Source organism: Numenius arquata, chromosome 6, assembly GCF_964106895.1.
Source record: "Numenius arquata chromosome 6, bNumArq3.hap1.1, whole genome shotgun sequence".
Taxonomy (NCBI): domain Eukaryota; kingdom Metazoa; phylum Chordata; class Aves; order Charadriiformes; family Scolopacidae; genus Numenius; species Numenius arquata.
In genome coordinates, this window is record NC_133581.1 from 2,986,572 (window position 1) to 3,001,857 (window position 15,286).

Below are 15,286 nucleotides of genomic sequence, written 5' to 3' on the forward strand. Positions count from 1 at the left end.
CTATGCAAGGGAATTCTGTTATAAATAGAGCTAAATGCACATAGTTCAACCACTGTAACATTTTCTTCATTATTTCATTACCAGAGCAGCGCGGTCCTGGCATTTAGTTCTAATTCTTTCCATTGTGACTTTACATATTCTATCTCAGCAAAACACCGTGGATCGGGTATTGCAAGGCAAGGAGGCACCGCTGCTGTTAGGCTTCTGTGCTCTGAAAAAAACCAGCATCGAGATCATCACATGAGTTTGCATTGAAACTGGGAAGCATTTAAAAATGAGCACTAGTTCAAATGGTGCTCAACTCAGAAACTGAAGCCTACAACAGTATCTTTTAAAGACAGTTCTGGGCACTGGAGAGATTATTGCCATTCCCTGAGGCGCAGGAAACTTAAAAGGCTTTACTGAAAACTGGGCAGGAGTTCATTGTCAGAATCCTGGTCTCCTGGGCTCGTACCAGAAATACAGAGCCATTTTTCTTTTTATATTTCATTGCTGAAATCTCAGGGATAAAAAAAAAACAAAAACCAAACCCCAAACAATCCAAACCTCTATAGAATTAGTGGCTAAATGTTTTCTATTGACTTCACTGTCCAAGACAGTCACTTTGAAACTCATTCTTAGAAGCTAAAATTAGATGGTCGTCATATTTAAAGCCCTTGGATTTGTCCTGGTCAGTAGAATGGAAGGAAATAAATGGTTGGCAGCAACCTTTCTTCCCTGCAGAGGTATCCTGGTAAAGTCTACTCAGTTATAGACCGTCTATCGATCATAATGGCATCACAGTTATATTAATTACTATGCTTAGTTAGACTAAACTTTTTGGTTGGCAATATTTTAGATTATTTAAAATACTTAAAAATATTTTTACCAAGGTTGAATGTGTATCAAAAAGTTTTACAGCTGAATCTTATTTGACGGTGAAAATTCTCTCTTGCTTTGTATCTGTGTCTGGGAATCACCCACAGGGAAATCCAGTCTGAAAAGAGCCATAATTCCAAGATGTGGTAACTTGTTTATGCCTAATCCCCAAAGTCATGGGGTGCTTTTGAAACACCGTGAAGTGTTTCAGGACATACTGTGCAGCTTTTCTCTTACCATATTCCTTACCTGTTAAAAAAAGATCCTTTACCATTATACATTCTTTACGTCTATACTGGAAAACTTCAGCCTTGATGTTTAGGAGAACAGGATAGAGACAAATGTGATTCCTGCTCTCTGATCTTTCATCTTGCCAAAGATAGACCAGATTGGACACCATTTATATCTAATGACTGTATATCAGTCATTAGATAAATTGTGTATATAAATTGTGGTTGTGTTATTTGTGCCAAATTGGAAAGGAAAAGATCCCAGATATGAAATTGTTGGGCTATATGTAGAAGATGCAGACAATTGAAATACATTGCTACTGAGTTTGCTGTGCACAACTTGCCCCATCCTTGGAGGGGTTCAAGGCCAGGCTGGATGGGGCTTTGAGCAACCTGGTCTGGTGGGAGGTGTCCCTGCCCATGGCAGGGGGGTTGGAACTGGATGATCTTGAAGGTCCCTTCCAACCTGAACCATTCTATGAACTTACGAGGTGAGCTCTCGCTCAGCGTATTTGATTAGACTAGAGCTGTTCCCCGCAGGAAGGACCCTTGCATGATGGAGCAGAGGCTGGATCCAGACTCCTTGAGCTGAGAGATGCTACCTGTCCACGTGTTCTTCATGTTACTACTGCGTGAAACCGTGCCATAAAGTTTATCGGCCGCTTATACCTCCTAATGTTATTGGCCCTGTGATGAAAATGGGTGGCCTCAGGTGCAACCTGGAGAAAACCTTCTTAGTAAGGTAAGAGCCTTAGTAAGGTAAGACCAAGACAAATCTTTGCATCCCGTGTTGTCTGCTGTCACTGTTAAGTATTTCTTCCTAGCCAGAATGGTGTCTCCAGGGAAGGACCTCATCCATGCACTGCAATGGCTGAGCCTTTAACAGAAAGGAGCTGGATTGTGTTCCCAGAGCCTCCCGCTTTGACGATGCGGATAAAGCTGCAAAACTGGGAGTGATATAATGCTAAGCTTTCCGAGGGTGAGCGGGAGAAAGGATGCTAATTTGTATAGCAGTGTGCGGCCGAACTCTGCCGCTTTCTGAGGAGAGTGTCTGGTCTCCTACTGGCATCATCCTTTGTCAGAAGATGCCAGAAAAACTCTATTATCAGCTGTTACAACAGTGGTGGCGGGGGTGAAAGAGCCTTTTCTGTCTTGATAATTAGGTGGGGACTTGTTGAGCGGTACAGCCCGACAAAGAGGGGAATTTGGGAAGCTGAGTTTGACTGTAGGAGGGAGAGGGAGGACCATCACCAGCCTGAGTTCAATAGGAATTGAAATGAAACGTTTCAAGCCGTGCCGGCTGCGATGAGGAAAGTGACGTTTCCCAGTGCTGGAAACTGCATCGTAACATAAATGACTCTTTCTTTTCTATTTGCTTCTTTTGCAAGGTTTTTAAGGGACTTGAATATGCTTATAGTGGTGAGCCCGGAGGCAGAAGTTTTGTATTTAGATCAAAATTTGTTCAGACCAGATACAGGTGGTTAAACAGCCCCGGGTTAGTTGGGGAGGGAGGGATGGGTAGAGACTGAGCTATTTGGGCCCTATATTTTTGTTAGGTGTATGTGTAATATAATAATTCCACTCTAAATGTAAGTCGGTAGCAATTTGAATTTGTATCGAAAGGGGATACATACAGCAAGTTCTAGATATTGTGACATTCTAAAGCATCTAATGTAATATAAATATAGTATTTTAAATAACATACTTAAAATACAAAGCAACATATAAATTTACATCTAATGAGTTCTAGCCATTGATCATGAAAATTTATTAGCAAAAATATTCTTTTATAAGCAATATGCTGAATTTCAGTGTCTGAAAGGAAACCACCTGTTTCTGGTTGTTTATTTCACAATCAAAGAAGAAAGAAAAGTAAGTTCCAAATATTTCTTTAAAACTGAGATTCATTTAAAAACAAGCTTTGCCTCTCCAAATCAAGCAAACAGACTTTAAGGAGATTATAGTTTCTGTTGATATAAATCAGCCTCTTGCTTGAAAAGTCCATCTGCTTCATTAAGCTTTATGATAGTTATCAAGACCCACGTAAACGCCTCAGAGACCGCAGTGTGTGAAGTCACTCCAGGCAAAAAAAAATATCCTCAATTATTTATTGCATGTTTTTTTGGTAGTTAAATATCTCATAGTTTGGTAAATTGTGAGGGGTCTGGAGAATAAGTCTTGTGAGGAGAGGCTGAGGGAGCTGGGGGTGTTCAGCCTGGAGAAGAGGAGGCTGAGGGGAGACCTTGTCACTCTCTACAACCCCCTGAAAGGAGGGTGTAGCCGGCGGGGGGTCGGTCTCTTCTCCCAAGTCACAGGCGATAGGACAAGAGGAAATGGCCTCAAGTTGTGCTGGGGGAGGTTCAGGTTGGATATTAGGAAAAATTTCTTCACTGAAAGGGTTATCAAACATTGGAATGGGCTGCCCAGGGAAGTGGTTGAGGCACTATCCCTGGAGATATTCAAAAGACGAGTTGACACGGTGCTTGGGAATATGGTTTAGTGTTGGTGTTTTGGTTGTTTTGGGTTTTTTTTGGTTTGTTTTTTTTTTAAGGTTGGACTAGATGATCTTAAAGGTCCCTTCCGACCTAGGCAATTCTGTGATTCTGTGAAATTATGTTAGTATTTTCCTTATCGATACAGCTTCTCTATTATTTAAGTTACAAAATGTTCCTCTATATCACAGCATCGTAGATTTGTTGATGTTGGAAGGGGCTTTGGGGAGATCTCACTCCAACCTGCGGCTCAGAGCAGGGTCAAGCCTGAATTCACATGAGGCCAATTCAGGGCTTTGTCCAACCAGGTCTTAAAAACCTCCAGGGACAGCGATTTCCCAACCTCTGTGAGCCATCTTGTTCTAATACATAATTATCCTCAGGGTTGGGTTGTTTTTTTTTTTTCTGTTATAGAATTGGAATATTGAATCTTTCCATAGGACCAGTGAGAAGGTAACTCCCTTCTGCAATGAGGGTCTTGGAACTGAGTTAACTGGAAGATAGTTACGCTTATTTTGAAGGCAGAGATGGCAAAAATGAACTTTCCAAACAAAGAAATCTTGTGTAATATCAAAAATGTGCCCTGGCCATGGCAGCTCTGTCCCCTGTCCCTCCTCCGCTGCCAGGCCTGTGTTACGCCAACCCAGATCCTTGCACAGCTTAACGGTACCGCCGTAGTAATTTTTCTTAAACTTCTGCATTAAGAGGTATAAAGTTGTCTGCTGCTTTTATTCTTCCTCATAATACAACTCAGCAATAATATAGAGCTTTCCATTGTCATTAACTAATACAGATGTTAATTAATTAATCGTGCTTGCATATCCCTCTACTAAATTGCTTGTCTACTAAAATGTATCCTTCCTATTCCCTAAAGGTATTTTATATATCAGCGAGGCCTTCTGTTAATCTTCTCTTTTCCACAGCATGTTTAACCTTCTTTTGCTTATCATTTAGGGTCATTAAGGCTTATTATCTCAGTTATCCTCTCTTGAACCTTCTGTGTTGTCCACTTTATCTTTTTTTTTTTTTTTTTCTTCCTCTAACCAGAACTGTGTAGCTGCCCCAGATTCTCTTCTGATTAAGTGTAAAAAACCAGGAGAAACTAAATCAGGGTTAACTCTACCAGAAGCCAGATTGTAGAGTCATTCTCAGGAATTCAGACCGGGCTGTCTGGTCCACGCCAAGATGCAGTTCCATCTGCATTTGCTTTTATTTTTGTCTTTTTTTAACAATATTTATCACAGTTTGCTGATTAGGCCTTTACTAGTAAATGATGCCCAGTTTATGTGGACACACGAGAGAAAAATTAGAGAGATATTTAGGAAAGAGAGAAAATTAGAAATTTGAGAGAGAAAATTAGGAATTTGGAAAGAATGGAAAAAAGATTCCAAAAATTATTTTGAGCCTCAAAATGATGATTGATAATGAGAAACTTAAGTGGTTCAACCTATTCCAAGATAAAGTAACTTCAAGTACACCTGTAGAACCTCCAGGGAGAGGATTGCAGAGGGCACTGAAATTGAACCAAGGTGTGACAAAACCCAGTTTGAAAACTGGAGACAGACTCGTTCACAGCACATTTAAGATTTGCTAAGAGTTATTCACCATCAGGACAATTAACTTATGGACGTAGTGAATTCGTTGAGTTATTTAAAGTGAGACTAAGTATTTTTCCTAGATATGCGGTTGTCCAGCCAGAAATTACTGGGTGAGATTCTTTGGTATTGCGTTATATATGAAGTCAGAGTAGTTCATTACAGTCTCTTTTGGCTTTAAAATTTAAGCCTCTAAATCTCATATGCTTAAAACTTTGATTTTTTTTTTTTTTAATATATATATTCTTTTCACTTCTAGGTGTTTGGGGAAGGGGTACGGCTTATTCCTGATTACATACCAGACATCACAGAATCACGGAATCACAGAATGCCATGGGGTCGGAAGGGACCTTTGGAGGTCATCTAGTCCAACCCCCTGCCAGAGCAGGTCCACCCAGAGCAGGTTGCACAGGAACGTGTCCAGGGGGGTTTGGAATGTCTCCAGAGAAGGAGACTCCACCACCTCTCTGGGCAGCCTGTTCCAGGGCTCTGCCACCCTCAAAGTGAAGAAGTTCTTCCTCATGTTTAGATGGAACTTCTTATGTTCAAGTTTGTGCCCATTTCCTCTTGTCCTGTCACTGGGCACCACTGAAAAAAGACTGGCCCCATCCTCCTGACACCCACCCTCTTATGAGAGCTTTCTTCCATTTCTACCTCTCGGTTTTTATCACTGATTTTTCCAGCTATTTTTTTTTTCTCCATAAATAGGCTTCTCTTGTCTACCTGTTGCTCCAAGCCTGGTGACACATCCTGTGTCACAGGTGTTTATTGCCAAAATCCCCTCATTTCTCCCTGCTCCTACTGACACTGAGCATCTCTGGTGAGCAGGGGGTTAATCTGTTCTTCAGCCTTATGTGTTCCAACCCTTTCATTTCACCCAGGACTTAGTGAGTTGAAAGCTATCGGTATCCTTGCTATAAAAAAGTATTTTAGTGCTGCCTGTAAAAACAAACAAGCAAATAATTCCCACCCACAGATGACGGGCTTAGGGAATGAGAAGACGATTGCTTTTCTCTCTCTCTCATGTCCATGCTGCAAGTGTAACACCTCTTCAAGGGTAGGGTGTCGTAGCCTCTTGCTAATGCGTTGATGACCCATTTTTATTTTGTATCGTGCTATTCAAAGACAAAAGAAGGTGAGACCCATCTGAGGGAGCTTTCGTGATTAATTGGTCTGTGCTACCTGTCCCAGAATGCCGGCTGAAACTGGAACGCTCCGGCTCCCAAAGCTAAATTCACAGAAAGCAGCTGGGGGGTTTTTCTAATAAGAAGCAGAAACGCGCACCTGCCACTTAATGTGTGAATGATCTTTAAAATACCAGCTTGTTTCCACCAGTTCAAAGCAACAATGGCTTTAGAATACAGTCATTTAAACCCATTTGCATCCTCTTCCCCGTTGTCCATCGCAGCCGTAGAGAGGCACTTTTAGGAATGATGCATTCCCGGCACTATGTTCACGTTTCAGTTTAAAGCTGCCGGCGGTAGCTCATTTCCATTCTTTTGACTGTACAAGATCATCTCTGATGCACTGTTCGTTTGGCACATTAATAATAGCGGAGACCCAGACGTGCTACAGCACTTGTACCCGCACTGTGGTACTCCAGCGACTCCCTGTCAGGTGTGAGTTTGTTTTTCCAATACTTACGCAGCGACAGAAGTGCTATCGCCTTTACGGAGGTGGGGAACCGAAGCACATGGATGCGCAAACACCCCCGCATCCACTTAATAAGTAACTTCGAAATCAGCACGTCACGGAATCACATGGGGTTGGAAGGGACCTCTGGAGATCATCTAGTCCAAACCCCCTGCCAGAGCAGGTCCACCCAGAGCAGGTTGCACAGGAACGTGTCCAGGGGGGTTTGGAATATCTCCAGAGATGGAGACTCCACCACCTCTCTGGGCAGCCTGTTCCCCTCGCAGGAGTCAAGCGAAGCATTCGGATGAGTATTTATTTGAAGAAATCAGAGTAGAACGGCTACACTTTCAGCCCAGAAGCATAAAACTGCTTTGAGCAGATGGGAAGGGGATCTCCAGAGCCACATGCCGGCACTTGTAAAGCTCTGTAGGCGAACGGAAGAATATCTCACTTTAGAATAATGCTTCAAGGGAGATGGGACAAGAGGAGACACAGCCACAGCTAGGGAATCGTCAACTGGGCCATTTGAAATCTTTAAAAACACAGTTAGTGATTTGGTTGGAAAATGCTTTGCAATGACTTCATCTGCTCTCAAAATGAGACTGTTTATTGATCCTGGTGTATGGGTTGGTTTTTGGGAAGGGTGGGTAAAGTAGGGATCTTGTTGGCACGTTTAAGATGAATAAGACACTTTTTTACTTTAGTTTTTTTTCCCTTTAGAAGTCTTAAAGCACATGACTGGTGGTCGTGCTCTGCTGGTGTCACAACCTTAGCAGAGGTAGGTGTTATTGTGCTTTCTCTTAAAGCCTTTGACTTTATTCTGCTGTTGCTGCTCTTATGCCTGGGGAAAACTTCCCCCTTGAGCCTCAGCCATCGCTGGCCGTCAGAAATGTTGGGTCACCAGCCTTCATGTTGTTCCCAAGTTGTGATTTGTATAAGGGAGCTGCAGAGGCTGAGCAGGCTCTCACTTTGGGTCAGATTGCCTGATTTTGCTCGGTTCTGGCCTGGCGATGGGTGGCCGTCTCAGCCCTGCCCCAGAGCGACGCCGTTTCCACCGTTCAAGTTTCACGGTGCAATGAAGCAACTGATATCCGTATACAGCCGCTCTCGCCGAGGATGTGAAAGTGGAGAACCTTAATTATTTAATGTCATAAAGCGTTCCAGGGATGTAACGTGGCGGAACAAGGCCTTTTCTCGCGTGTGTTCAAATGGATGGAATATACAGGAGAGCGTAAGGGCTCTCCTAATTATCGACACCTCCGGATAATTCAGTTTGTGGGCAAATATACTATTTCCATACGCCACCCAGGCACCCGATATCAACGGCAATATCGTTCCAAATAGGATGTCGGCTTCAAAGAGCGGCTTGTTTCTATTTAGCAGCTGTCACGGGTAGAGTGGAGCAGCTGTATTAGCTGTCACCCGTCGGACGGGCAGCAAATTTGTTTTCTAAGAAGCACAGAGGTTTTGTCATGCTCTGTCAGGGAATCGTTCTGAACGTGAAATGTGGCATCTTGCATTTCACATTCGTGCTCAAGCAGCTTTCGGAAGAGAAGGCTCCCACGGCTGCCTGCTTGGCTCGTGGCAGCCTGGGAAGGAAGGAATTTTAGTCATGGGGGAGGATAGACTTTATAAAGGTTGTATGTATATGATATTTTTATAGAATCACAGAATGGTTAGAGTTGGAAGGGACCTTCAAGATCATCCAGTTCCAACCCCCCTGCCATGGGCAGGGACACCTCCCACCAGACCAGGTTGCTCAAAGCCCCATCCAGCCTGGCCTTAAACACTTCCAGGGATGGGGCAGCCACAACTTCCCTGGGCAACCTGTTCCAGTGCTTCACCACCCTCACAGGAAAGAATTTCTTCCTAATATCTAATCTAAATCTCCCCTCTTCCAATTTAAAACCATTACCCCTTGTCCTGTCACTACACTTCCTGACAAAGAGTCCCTCTCCGGCTCTCCTGTAGCTCCCTTCAGATATTGGAAGGCTGCTATGAGGTCTCGCCGGAGCCTTCTCTTCTCCAGGCTGAACAACCCCAGCTGTCACAGCCTGTCTTCATAGGGGAGGTGCTCCATCCCTCTGATCATCTTCGTGGCCCTCCGCTGGACCCGTTCCAACAGGTCCATGTCCTTCCTGTGTTGAGGACTCCAAAGCTGGACACAGGATTCCAGGTGGGGTCTCACGAGCGCAGAGTAGAGGGGCAGAATCACTTCCCACGACCTGCTGGCCACACTTCTCTTGATGCAGCCCAGGATGCGGTTGGCTTTCTGGGCTGCCAGTGGGCACTGCCGGCTCATGTTGAGCTTCTCATCCACATATAATGTATATAAAGTATATAATATATATATGGCACTTAATAACTGCAGGTTGCTGTCATGTACAGAAAATAGACAGTTGAAACAGTGAAAAGGCTGTAGCCTAATTTAAAATTCTAACATTAAGACAGAAGCGGTAACTACAGTGAGCGCTGTCACGACCACAGATAATATATAATGATGCACTCGTACACGGGCTTTGGCTCTTGTCAGACCCTGAGGAAATCCAATCTGTTACAGCCGTTCCAGAGACTTCTGTGCCAGTGCACAGAAATTCGCTTTATCTTTAGCGCTGATGGTTGATATTTAGCGCTCTTGGGGCACGACGAATATCACAGGTGCGGCAAATATTTTACATATTTTCTTATTGAGCTAATGCAGCCCAACCTCTGTGTTCTGCCGTGACCCAGCAGCACGGGCGGTACAGTCAAGGATAGTGCGTCGCTCCTTATTTTCTGGGTTACCATAAAATGATCTATTCTGCCCTGCAATCTACCGCCAGACAATCTGGGACAACGAGGCACATCACATCATTTTGATATTTTGAGAAACGGGGACAAAAGAATTAGAACATTCTTGTGGGCTGCCTTAAAAATTTCTTCATGACAGCGAGTAAAAATTTTTGCAGTAGGGAAAGATTCCTGACCTTTTCAACTGCAATTCTTTTTTTTTTTTTTTTTTTTCCAAAGAAAAAAAGGCACTTTATTGAAATCTTTCACAGTAAATGCAGCTGTTTACAAAATAAATTGAAAAAAGGTATTCTGAGCCTTCTGGCAATAAAGCCCTATGATTGCATTGCCCTCACCAGTATAATTGACTGCCAAGGCAATGTCAATGAAATTTAGATAAGATTTTAAATCGTATATAGTGATAACAGGAATTTAGTGTCTGTTTTAATTGTAAGACACATCCCAGCTTTCTAACGCAAATTTAACAATAAAACTTGAAATTGCTGTTGGTGGATCTAACACATTTGTAAAACTTTATGAACAGGTACAATTTGGCTTGAGTTGATAAATGACGTGATGTGCATCAAATTCTGAATTAAAGAACCAAACAATACCCTTTGGGAATTATTTTTTCCTGCTGCTTTTGGATTTAATCTGCTTTTCTGTTATTAACTTTTACCAAATGTACAACTTTAAGCTGCATGAAAAAAATTACTCAATGCAGACCTAAGTTGTCTTTAAAGTACCATTTAAAAATAAGCTATTGCTTAAAAATATCCAGAAAACTGGATTCCAAGAAGTGAAAACACATGAAGACAACAATTGTACTGTAATGACTTCAGGAGAGTAGATCGAGCATCCCCTGCCTGGGAAAGATCATGGAACAGTGTCCCTAAATTCAGGCTTATACTGGGGTGCGGGTTCAAATGGTGTTTACCCTGTTGACACGCAGAATCACAGAATGGTTCAGGTTGGAAGGGACCTTAAATATCATTGAGTTCCACCCCCCTGCTCTGGGCAGGGACACCTCCCACTAAACCATGTTGCTCAAAGCCCCATCCAGCCTGGTCTTGAACCCCTCCAGGGATGTAAATGATTGTTTCGTGCTGTCTAGTTGATGAAGACGAGTCCCACATGGAAATCAAAACCCTCCTTTGTTTGTTCCTAGACTGTAGTATGAGTTTGTTGGTCAATTTATTATATAAACCTCAGTAAGTGGACGCTGCCTACTGTGAAATGTGGAGAATTCTGTGTTGATGATGAAGGAAAATGCTGAGACAGAGATTATAAGTAAGATGAGGCTTTATTATAACTGGAAGTTAAGTAACCTCCGTGATGGAGGAGGAATGTGTGTCCTGTTTTTACCAGGCGAGTAACACTGACTCTAGAAACCACAGCTGGTGTGAACCAGACTCTTCCAGACCCTTAAAGGACCTGTCACCTGTACAAAATGTGTGCCATGGCAAATAAAAATTCAATTATACTGCATTTTCCTTTTTTACCATGAACAATTGCACCCTTCTTCCCCGGGATTGTGTGCAAAGACTCCACAGAAAAGCTTAACTCATCTGCCTTTCACTGTGGGGTTAAGATAATAACGAGCTACTTTACTGCTGCCTTATTATTTGAGACCCAGCACGAACCATCCCCATAAATTCTCTCAATTAAAGCTGTATCTTCCACTTGGGATCAAATAGGTTTTTAAGACATTACCAACATAATTTATAAAAATTATGTATAACTAAGGAAAATTTTCAAGAAAGCAAGATTAAAGTGGCTAAAATGAGCCGTGGAATGTTCTTAATTGTCTGAACATTGTCATATTTTCCTTGTGCAAGTACAGCAGAGAATAAACTGAAAATTATTCTGAAAATCCAAAATGAGTATTTCTGTATCTCTTCAGATATACCAGTAGCATGATTTAATGTCAACTGCAAGTTGTCTTTAAAATCTGATTTTAGACAGACCCTTAAAGGAGCGCAAGCAAGAAACTTCACTGGCTTTAACGGAGCAATATGTGGTTGATTTAGCTCCCTGCTGATGCAGAGAGATTTGCTTGGATGCAAATTCAAGCAGGGAAATGGTATGGAAGTTGAATAGCGAGAAGGCAATGAGTGCAGCATGGCATTAAATACCCTGAGAGTGTGTCACAGTGGGCTCAGCAGAGTTTCTTCACGGTGTAAGAGACTCTTGGATTTTGCAAATGGAGCCAGACTTAACAGTATGTACGTGCTCAGCGGTACCTTGTTCTCTGCTCCGCAGGCGTGCATCACACTTCACAGAACATTGGAGAAGACAACAATCTTAAAATAGCAGAGAAAAGCAAAGATGCGAGTGGTGAGAAGGAACTCCACTTTGTTCTCGTGCTCCTTGGAAAGTTCTGGGCCCACACGGGTGAACACCATGTGCCATCTGGGTGAACTGGGTGCCTCTTCTTGACTAATATTTGTGAGTAAAGTTGGCTACAGATTTCCATTCTTCACCACCTCCATTGCAGATTTCAACTGGACATTTCAAGGGTAAGTCAATCACTTAAAATCCTTAGGCAATGATGAATATATATATATATATTTTTTTTTTAATGGCTAAATTAGTTTTATCTTCTAGATCCCTGGAATAAGTTAAAACACATTTTCAAGCTGTTCACAACTATCTGCAATGGGTAACAACACAAAAAAAAGGATAAAGAAAAGAGTGAAAAAACACAATCAAACCAAAAATAGAATGTTTCTAGTCTGAAACTCAGAAAATTAAAGTAGATACTTATTTTCTTAGGTTAGCTAAGCAATCGAGCAAAACCACGCACTTTCAAAGAATATAATTTCTCCCTGGTGAATTTTCTTGCTCTTTCAATTTGCAGAACTGCTTTGAAGTAGATGCTCTCCTTTTTTTCAAGATGAAGATTATTCGTGTCATGACTAGCCATGAATATTCAAAATTTGAGCTATTATTTGAATGCATTTGGCCAGATACATTGTATGTAATTCCTGCTTCTTTATTGGAGAAAAACAGAGAAATTCTTTGTTCAAATATTTGCGTCGACACATTTTCCATTTGTTTTTAAACAATATTCACACATTTGAATTTTAAATGATTTTTTTTTAAGAACATGGGTTTATGAAAAGTTGATTGCTCAGATTTTTCTACAAAACACACTCAATGACGTGCCTGTGGCCAGCCTGCCTTCATTTGAAAACAAGTAAGAATACTCGTGACAGATTTTTCTATACTTTATGCCTAACTTTTCTGCGATGTATTGTTTTATGCACACACAGCTGTGAACCATTCGACTGTAAAAGCTGCTCAGCAAAATGGTTGTGCTGGTGTCTCGGTCCCGTTGCTTCTCAAGGCAGCTCATTACAGTCCTTACTGGTAATGGCATGACTGTTATTATTAAATATTCAGGAAATTGTTACTGAATCACTGCTTTTCAACTGTGATCATGACAGAGTTTGACACCCAGTTAGAAATAATATTCCCTTGAAGGATTATTGTGTGTTGAACTTAGAGAGCAGGTTTGTAAATCACACAAATATGGTTCATCAGTTTGCAGTATCTCCTTTGCCTTTTAAGCCCATAATTCATAGAATCATTTAGGTTGGAAAAGACCTTTAAGATCATCAAGTCCAACCGTTAACCTAACACTAAACCATGTCCCTCAGCGTCACGTTTACACGTCTTTTAAATACCTCCAGGGATGATGACTCAGCCACTTCCCTGGGCAGCCTGTTCCAGTGCTCGACAGCCCTGTTGGTGAAGAAATTCATAGCACCATGCAAGAAGGCAGCTGATGCACGCCTAGGAGAAAGGCAAAAAAAGAAGTTAAGAAGGTCAGTGCTCCTCGGACAATCTGGCAGAGAATTTCTGTCCACTTTAGGACTTGCAAGGTAAGGAAAACCCTAAAAAATGAAGCTCAGGCTCCATGTGTCCATGTATGTGTGTCTAGTGGTGGCTTTGCAGAGGTGGAGGCTGCTCTTCAGTCATATATTATAGACATGTGGTGAGAAGAAGCGGCTGTAAGTCGCTGTAAGGCCTTTCTGCTATTCCCTAAAATCCCTGTGATTTTGATAAGTTGACTTCTCTCTGCATTTCCTGACATTGGCAGAAAAGAATCATAGAATGGTTTGGGTTGGAAGGGACCTTAAAGATCATTGAGTTCCAACCCCCCTGCCACGGATGGGGACACCTCCCACCAGACCAGGTTGCTCAAAGCCCCATCCAACCCTGGCCTTGAACCCCTCCAGGGAAGGTTCATCCACAGCTTCTCTGGGCAACCTGGGCTAGTGTCTCACCACCCTCAGAGTAAAGAATTTCCTCCTGATATCTAATCCAAATCTTCTATCTTTCTGTTTAAAACCGTCCCTCCTCATCCTGTGGCTCCCCTCCCTCATCAAGAGTCCCTCCCCAGCTTTCCTGGAGCCCCTTTAGGGACTGGAAGGGGCTCGAAGGTCTCCCCGGAGCCTTCTCTTCTCCAGGCTGAACCCCCCCAACTCTCTCAGCCTGTCCTCACAGCAGAGGGGCTCCAGCCCTTGCAGCATCATTGTGGCCTCCTCTGGACTTGTTCCAACAGGTCCATGTCCTTCCCGTGCTGAGAAACTTGTAGATCAGCATAATTTGCTGGTGACGGCGCATATGTCTGCTTCCTGCATTCGTACCAACGAGTGCTGGGAAAATCAAGTCCCATTTTCCTTGTCCCATCAGCAAATAATAAGGCACCCCAGTATTATGCAGACAGAATCACCTCAGAGCACCAGAAATTTAGATGAAGAGTTCACAGCAGAGGGCAATTTATAAAATGGACACGGTTTTTGGTACTGTAGGTTGCTCTGTGTTGTGCTGATCCACCCGTGTCTCCTGGATCCCTGGAGAGCGGGGTCAGGGTGGTGTCCAGCTGCTGTGGCTGGGGTTTGTCCAGTCCTGTGCTCACCACACACCAGGGAGAGCCAGACATGGGGCTCGTGGTCTTCTGTGCGCTCAGTGAAGTGGTCTCTACAGCTCTCCCTTTGGCTCTCTTGCTACAACAGGTCTAGCAGGGGGCTGAGGCACCCCAAAATTTAATTGAACCATTGGAGTTGCAGAGGAAAAAAATACAGAATATGACTATAAGTAGCACATGATCACTGGTGACTGAAGGGCAGAGAGGACAGGAAAGTCGTTAAAAGCTGAATAAGACCAAGCACACTGACACGGCTTGGGCAATTTCCTACAAGTTAAGTAAAAGACATTGATTTCAAGCAGCTCAATGTAAAATGATCCCATGACCAAGTCAGGACCGTTTTCTTCCTTAGCTGGGTTTTCTTAGTGCATTCCCAAAGGGAAGGAACCCAGTCTGCTGATCCATTGTCAGTTCTACTCTAGCAAATACGTATAACGGAATGATTTTTTTTCGGAGAGCGATAAAAACTGCATGAGATTGCAAGGAGTTTATGTATGTTTTATAGCAAGAGCAACCATTAGAGTAAAACTACATTGTTTTCCTCTTTCCTGCTCCCTTTCTGCTTTCAGACCACATTCCCTGTGAAGTCAAGCAGGAGGTTCTTTAGTTTTGGCAAATGTCTCAGTGAAAAAAAATTAGCAGTACAACTGTGTGCAGTACAACTATGTATTTATGCAGGGGCATCAAGCAGATCGTAAATGTTAGAAATCAAACAGTATTGCCAAGCAGGAGGTTATGTATGTTAATGTCATATCCCCTAATCAAGCAGGA